Genomic DNA, 8,349 nt, shown 5'->3' on the forward strand with positions numbered 1-8,349 from the left:
AAATGATTATTTCAATGCAGAGTTCTTTATTTTTTTACTTTGCTGTACTTTATTTCCCTGTATTAGTCCACCAATTAACAAAGTCAGCTAAGCACCTACTTACATACAACTCATCATGTTTCTCTAAAGTCTACTCTCTTTTTGGAAGCCTGCTTTTATTTGACATAAAAGTAAATTATTCAGGAAGTCAAGTAATCTCCCTCAACTCTGTAGTGTTAGCTGATTTTTTAGGTTCTCCCTAGCAATATGATTCTGTGAAATCTTGCATCAAGCAGCGTATTTCATTCATGAGAAGGGAAGCCTCTGTCAAACAATTAGTAATAGGTTTTTCTCCTCCTGGCAAGCATCTGAGTTTTATTATATTTGTATAATTCATGATGAGTCTGTGAATGCCAAAGACTGCTGTGAAAATAAAAAGACCCTTCTCAGTGATTAGCATTTGTATACCATTCCTAGATATGAAGATGTTTAAATATTACTGAAATTGCTTTGGAATAAATAAAGTTCAGCTTGACTATCTTGAGAAAGAAGAATTGGTTTCTCAGCACTTTAGGTAAGAACTTGAGTGAAAGAAACCAAAGGAAAAATGAGGAACCACTGAATACATATATTCAAATGAAACAAACGAACCCAAAGAAAACACAAATTAATTCAGTACTCAAGAACCTGCAGGAAATGCAAAGATTTATTTAAAAAAATTAGCTATGATAAGCTTATGAAAAACCTGACTATATGGGAGTCTACTGTTGTGAGGATAGTGGTTAAAGCCCAGACTGGACATAAAGCTCTGTACACAATGCCAGACACCTGTTATTCTAAATTCCAGGAAGAATAACATCAAGTGGACTGGGCCCATGATCATACACAGGTAGGAAGCCAGATTCTATCTGAAAATTAATCTGGATAATTTAGGGCTGGGGGCATGACAAACTGGTAAGAACACCCATTTAGGAGACACAAGACACTAAATTCAAACTTTAATATTATGGATGTTAAAGAAAAAAGCTATGACTTCAAAGAATTGGAATAATTGTAAGATTTGAGTATTTGTGTGGAGAAAAATCCATTAGAGAGATAGAGTGAACCCATGTTGCAATGCTTTCTACTTAAGTGATAATGTTATGTGGTACTCCAGACATAACAGAGTTACCTTGCAAAAGTAACTGAGCATGGATGTGCATTTGGGTGATGAAAATACTCTATTTACACAGGTATTATTTAAATAGATTTTTTTGGTAGATTGTAGTTTTTGAAATAAGAGCCTGGGTGATATCCCTGAGCATTTTCTCCACATGTGACCACTTAATTTATTTTAAATTAATTAATTAATTAATTAGTTTGATGCTAATACTAGAGCTTGAAGTCAGGGCCTGGCTCTGTCCCAGCATTTGTTATTTTTTTGTTTTAGTTTTCTCAAGGCTAGCATTTCACTGCTTGTACCATAGCTCCATTTCTAGCTTTAGCTGGTTACTTTCAAATCAAAATCTAATGGACTTTTTTTTCTTAGTCTGGTTGCAAACTACAATTTTCAGATTTCTTCTTTCTGATTAGCTAGGATTAAAGCCATGATCCACCAGTGTGGCTTCTACTTTTTCCTCTATACTTATTTAATGCACATATTTAGATAATTATGTAAAACTGAGAATATAGAAGAAAGATGTACATTCATGATATTGTCCTGTCACAAATTCAAGTTAGTAATGTAAATTTCTTCCTAAGACCATACAAAAAAATTCCATAATATAGTTTAAGAGAACTCACTATTGAACAGATGAGCTTTAAGAGCTTTCTAGTAGATCCATTATTTATTGTTACTCAACATTAGGAAAAATGTATAATGCAGTAAGTAAAATGGAAGTCCTTTGGAAGACTACTTAAATTCCTTGTTTTTTTAAAGACACTTGTTTTCATCTAAAAAAAATAGGCCTGTCTATTGTCTTCGTGTGATTTTGATGATTGAATATGCTTAATGAAAAGTCAAAATGTATTAGTAGTCCTTTGTTATCAATTCTTTTTCTTTTTGGAGAATATAATGATCAAAGCAATAGTTCAGAATCAGCAAGCAAGAGGTCAGAATCATGCTTCCAGTGCAAGTGGGTCACCAGTAAGTAATCCTCAATACCAGTTTCCACAAAGTTTTCTCACAGATACAATCAGCCTGCCTTTTCTAGCTGCTTTCCTAGCCTGTACCTATTCCTTCATTGTACAGGAAAAGTGTGATTCAACTGATTTCAGTCAGATCTGTTACTAGTGCTATCAAGGATTTAGATTCTAATGTAGGCTATTAAAAAGGTATTTACTAATTTCAAGTAAATACATAAATTCTATTTCCATCTTTTTTTAAAAAAAATTCTGCTTGTTCTATAAATTGATCAGAGGCATGGATTTTGTGGATAGCTCATCTATGTCTTTCATGGCTCTCATAGATAATATGATTGCTCCATAATTATCCTAATTTATATTGTTTTATATTTTGGGTTGCATCATTTCACTTTCTGCACTGCCATTTCCCAAATCATTTATATAGGGGGCATTATTTCACATTTTCTCATTCCTAGAATAAGTTGCACATGAAGACACCACTGGTCCTCATTTTCAGTCTGTACTTTGAATATGGAGGAACATCTTTCCTCTGCTCTCCATTTATTCCCAAATCTCCAGTTAGAATAATTTCGAATAGTAAAAATGGAAAAAGAAAATAAATCATGGTGAAAAAACATACGCAGAGAATTCACCAGATATTTCTGACCAGGTCAACCAACATTAACTATTAGGGAAATACATGGACACCTCATTTCCACTGGTACTCAATGTATCTGGTTAGGCAATTCTGATGAAGATGAGGAACAAGATGAAAATATGAGGAATGGTAAAAATTGCAAGAAAAAAAATGGAGAAGGATCCAAGCAAATTTCTTCTTTGGGCTGCTGAAAATAACCAGCTTACTACAGTGCAGAGAATACTTTCCAAAAAGGCTACTCATGTGAATACTAGGGATGACGATGAGTATACCCCTCTTCATCGGGAAGCCTACAGTGGACACTTAGACATTGTCCGTGAGTTGGTGGCTCAAGGGGCACATGCAATAACTGTAGATGGCTGGACACCCCTGCACAGTGCATGTACGTGTAATAATACCATAGTGGCTTCTTTCTTCTTCATGATGCAGATACCAATGCCCAAACTAAAGGCTTCTTGACCCCCTTGCATCTTGCTGCTGGTAATTGAGATAGCAAAAATACACTGGAACTGTTGAACCAATATGTCAAACCAGGTCTGAAGAACCACTTGGAAGAAACTGCATTTGATATTACCAAAAGGATAAGTATGTATCACTACCTCTTTGAAGTTGTGGAAGGCTGTACAAATTGTTCTCCTAAATCCTAATGATTCGGTTAATTTTCTTAAATTTCAAAAATGTCATTAATTCCTTTTTGTCAATACAATATATTTTGACAATCCAAATAACAACAATATCTTATAGTAACAATTCACGGATTCTGTGGAGTTCTTCAAAGTGAATTGTCTGCTTTTGATGTCAAAATGTATTCAAGAGTTTTTGTATACAACTATAATGATTTATGCAGAGTTTGTGATTTTGTTGATCGGAAATAATTTTAACTTATCTGTTGAAATGAGTAGTATAGAAACTAAAGATATTTCCATTGTTTGAAAAAGTATATTTTAAAATATTCTATATTCTATGTTTGTATAGTGTCCATAATCTCTTTTATTCTCTCCTAGATATAATACATTGAATTCTACATTGTTTTATAACATATAGGATCATTAATGTGTCCTTTCAGATTGCATTCCATACAGAAACAGTTTGATTCCTTTTTTTTTCCCTAGGTCCTTTTAGTATTATATTTCTTTGGGATAAAACTACAATGTTGTCTAATTTCAAAAGTTGTGTAAAGGTTATGCTATGTAAAGGCCTTTCTAAGGTGAAAATTTAATACACTGATATCAAAGTAACTTTTAATTATATGAATTAGGTGTATTGTTTCACTTGTAATTTTGTAATCAACTTTTTAATAGCTGTTTTTCATTTCTTGCATCTGAAGAATGAAAAATTTTGAATACTTCACAAATTTTCATATCATCCTTGTACAAGTGCCATGTTAATCTCTGTATTGTTGTAATTTTGGTATACAAGCTGCTGAAGAATGTAGTATCCTGCAAATTTTAGTAGTTAATGATGAAATATTTATAAAGGCTTATATGCTTAAGTGCCTATTTGTAACAAGGAAACTTTATTGTTCCTAAAAATGCTATTAATCTTATTTCCCTAAAATTCTGTGAATAGTTGAAAAAAAATGTTGTTCAGTTGATTGCTCACATTTGCAATTTTTTTGTCAATGACTATTTTAAGTCCTTTTCATTTAGAATTTGATCATACTTTCAAGTATTAATAGCTAAGTCCAAATGAGACGGCTTTTTCAAGTACTTATTTATCCAACTGTATTAGCTCTGTGGAGCCAATGGATTCAAAGTAAGCCTTGTTTAAGAGCTACTTCTAAACATATGCAGCTGAGATTTTCCCAAATGAGGTCTTACTGGCACAAATGTCTACCTGACCCTTTACCCTTCTTCCATGTAGGAACAGACCAACCAGAATATCTTACTCTGACAGCATAGATTGTATTAGTGGAACAAAACTAATCTTAGTTACAAGTGATCATAGAGAGATGAACAGTTCAACCAGAACTGTTCATACTAGAAGGCATTTTATCAAAATATGATTGTTTATGATACCTACCATTTCAAAAGTAGCTAAAGCCAAGAAAGTGAAAAAATGTTCATATTCATGATTACCTAATGTCTTGGCCTGTCTACCTTCCAAACAGGCAGGAACTTACACTACTGCCATTTTAACACCAAATATTTTCATAGTTGCAAGAGAAGTCCATATATTTCTCTTGATTATTAGGCCTTAAATTGGTAATGTTTTTTATTATTTTTATTTCTATTATTATTTTTATTGTGAACAAAATGTACAGAGGGGTTACATTACATGGGCAAGATAATGAGTACATTTCTTATCAAGCATTGCAACCTCCTTCTTTGTTTACCCTTCACATCCCTTCCCAGCCTCCCCCCGACCCCCAACCAATCCTCCCCCCCACCAAAGTTGTAAAGTTCATTTTGGACATGACAACTTGTACTTCTCATTGTTGCACGGGTCCACCAGTATCCTTAAATGACTTGTTTTTCCCCTTCTACTTCACAAATTATACCGACATCAAATATAGTGAAAGCAGGGGTTATAATGTGGGGGAGGGACATACAAAGCAACAAAAAGATAATCTTATAAGTGCATTAGAAACAAATGCATGAAAGAAAAAAACCATTTAAATACATATCTTGGATTCATTTTCCTAACATCACATTATCTGACCTTTTCTGCTTGACTCATACATATACTAGATATTGCAAATAAGAGAAACCATGGGACCTAGGTTTCTTTGGGCCTGGCTTACTTCACTTAATATAATTTTTTCCAAGTCTTTCCATTTCCTAACAAATGGGGCAATGCCATTATTTCTGATGGAGGCATAGAATTCCATTGTGTATATATACCACATATTCTTGATCCATTCATCTACTGAGGGGCATCTGGATTGGTTCCAGATCTTAGCTATGGTAAATAATTCTGCAATGAACATAGGTGTGCTGATAGCTATAGTGTGGTCTTGTTTGTAAACATTTGGGTAAATGCCCAAAAGTGAGATTGCTGGGTCATAGGGGAGCTGTGTGTGAAGTTTTTTGAGAACCTCCGTACTGCTTTCCAAAGTGGTTGAACAAGTTTACACTCCCACCAACAATGCAGTAAGATTCCCTTCTGTCCACATCCCCTCCAGCATCTGTTGTTATTACAGTTCTTCATTTTTGCCATTCTAACTGGGGTGAGGTAGTATCTCAATGTTGTCTTGATTTGCATTATCACCCTACACCAGAATCAACTCCAAATGGATCAAAGACTTCGGAGTCAAAGCAGACACTCTGAAAACATTACAGGATAGAATAGGAGAAACCCTAGGTCTCCTTCGCTCAGGTCGAAATTTTCTGAATAGAGACCCGGAAACACAACAAATCAAAGAAAGGTTTGACAAATGGGATTGCATGAAGTTGCAGAGCTTCTGCATGGCAAAGGACATAGCTAGCAAGATCAATAGAAAGCCCACGGATTGTGAGAAGATCATCACTAGCCATACAACGGACAAGGGTATCATATCTAAAATATACTTGGAACTCAAAAAATTAAATCCCCAACAACAAATACTCAAAGAAACAACTGCCCAATAAATAAGTGGGCTAAAGACTTAAAGAGAAACTTCTCTGAAGAACAAAGAAGAATGGCCAATAGACACATGAAGAAAAGCTCAACCTCCCTAAATTGCTAATGTTTTAACCACAGTGTTTCCTCTTGCGTCCAGATTGTAAATCTACAAATGGTAAAGCTTTAGGTTTAACTCTACTAAACACTGAGGTAGAGATAATGGAATAATACTTTAAAACAGAGTTGCCTTTGATACCCTAACCACAACAGAACAATGCAAAACATGAGCCTTTTCATTATATTATATATAGTTATATATTTTACATTTATATGTGATGATTTTATATTTCACACTATGAAAGTTACTAGAATTAATTGATAATTTGACAAATAAATGGATATTTATTCTAATCAATACAATTAGAATATAAATAATTAGGTTTAGAATATATATCAGAATATAAAATGTATCAATGCAATATTTTAGGTACAAACTTGTGATACCTTCTAAGTGTACATGGCCTTCTGAAATCACATAGCAAAAAATGAGTGTTGTTTTCCTCTAATCTATATGGGATTTTATTCTGCTGCTCTGTATATTGTTTTAACTCGCTGGTCCCAAACTGTTTTTCTCCATATTTCTGAAGCATTCCAGTGATTATGCCCAAATTTTGCTGATATGATGTCTAAAAAATACATCTCTTCTGTAGGACCCATGGGTCCTAGGATCTCAGGTCCCAGTTACCTGTATCATCAGATAACAGGGGCAAGACTTCTCACCTAGGCCCATGCAACATGCCAACAGAATGTAATTGAAGAGATATCTGGTCGTTAATTGGACATAATCAACTCCCAGGCTTTCCTGCATGGTCTGGCTTGTACGTCCTGCTCAGCTTTCTCTCTCAAAGCTGGAGCTCTACCCTCTGGGCCACTGCTCCACTTCTGGTTCACTGGTGGTTTATTGTAGATAAGAGTCTCACCGAGTTTCCTGCTCAGCTGGCTTTGAATGGCGATCTCCTGAAGAGGCTTCAAGTGGCTTTTCTCAGGGATTCGCAGAGGAGCCGCTTCACACAAATCCTTAGTCTAAATCTCGAGAGGTACTACAGAAAAACAGAAACAGGAAGATGCTTCTAGTGTGTTCTAGATACTTAAAGTTGGAGACACAAAACACTCATAATGATTAGATCATTTTATAGGCAAAAGGAGCAATGCAGACAGTATGAGGATCACTCCAGGTTTCGGTCCTCTCATCTTGAGACAGTAAATTCTAGCTCAATGCTAAGTGACAGAATTGGCATATCCTGTGGATATTTGCTCCAAAATACTATGACACTCATTTCTCACGTTTGGCCTCAAACCTGTGACCAGAGAAGAAGATGAGGAGAGAAAGCAACTATAATAAACATTGGGTAGTTTACTTATAAATTCAAACCATTGGAATGACCCTGCTAAGAAGTCAGATTGTCCAGATTAAAAAATGAATAAGAAAGGAAAGAAGATGTCAGTAGCTGCTGATTGTAATCCCACCTCCTTAGGATGCTGAGATGGAGAGAATCTTAGCTTGAATCCAGCCAGTGTAAGAAAGTCTATGACACTGTTATTTCTAAGAGATCACAAAAAAAACAGAATTGAGGCTATGACTCAAGCTTAATGTACTACCCTTGAGCAAAAGGAGCTCAGGGACAATGCCTAGGCTCATAGTTCAACCTCAGGACCTGCCCCCTCAAAAAGAGTCTGTACTTCCATGTCATTGTCTATGTATGGATGTATTCCTATAGGTGAAGCTATAGAATAGCTATGATGAATGGCACCAAGTTAGGAAATTTGTATTCAATACAATAATTTCATAACACAGAGACTTCTTTCAAGACAGTGCATGTTCCAGGGAACTCATCACTGTTCCCAGTGTAACCTGAGGGTTTCTCTGCATCCCAGGCCTGCTGGAAGAAGTTTCTCACATTGTGTGGACAGGCAGACAAAAGACCTCACTCCTGTACAGCTTGGTAACAAACAATTCCACCTGAGCCAGTTAGTGAGGATGAATGTGGGCGTGCTCTGAAGGTCAG

At 35.4% G+C, this 8,349-nt stretch overlaps 1 pseudogene; it reads right to left on the minus strand.

Annotated features, from left to right (window-relative positions):
• Positions 1 to 4,071: 4,071 nt before the first annotated feature.
• LOC122099805 lies at positions 4,072 to 4,171 on the minus strand (annotated as a pseudogene).
• Positions 4,172 to 8,349: the final 4,178 nt, after the last annotated feature.

This window comes from Dipodomys spectabilis, unplaced genomic scaffold (genome assembly GCF_019054845.1).
Source record: "Dipodomys spectabilis isolate Male_0828 unplaced genomic scaffold, ASM1905484v1 ptg000534l, whole genome shotgun sequence".
Taxonomy (NCBI): domain Eukaryota; kingdom Metazoa; phylum Chordata; class Mammalia; order Rodentia; family Heteromyidae; genus Dipodomys; species Dipodomys spectabilis.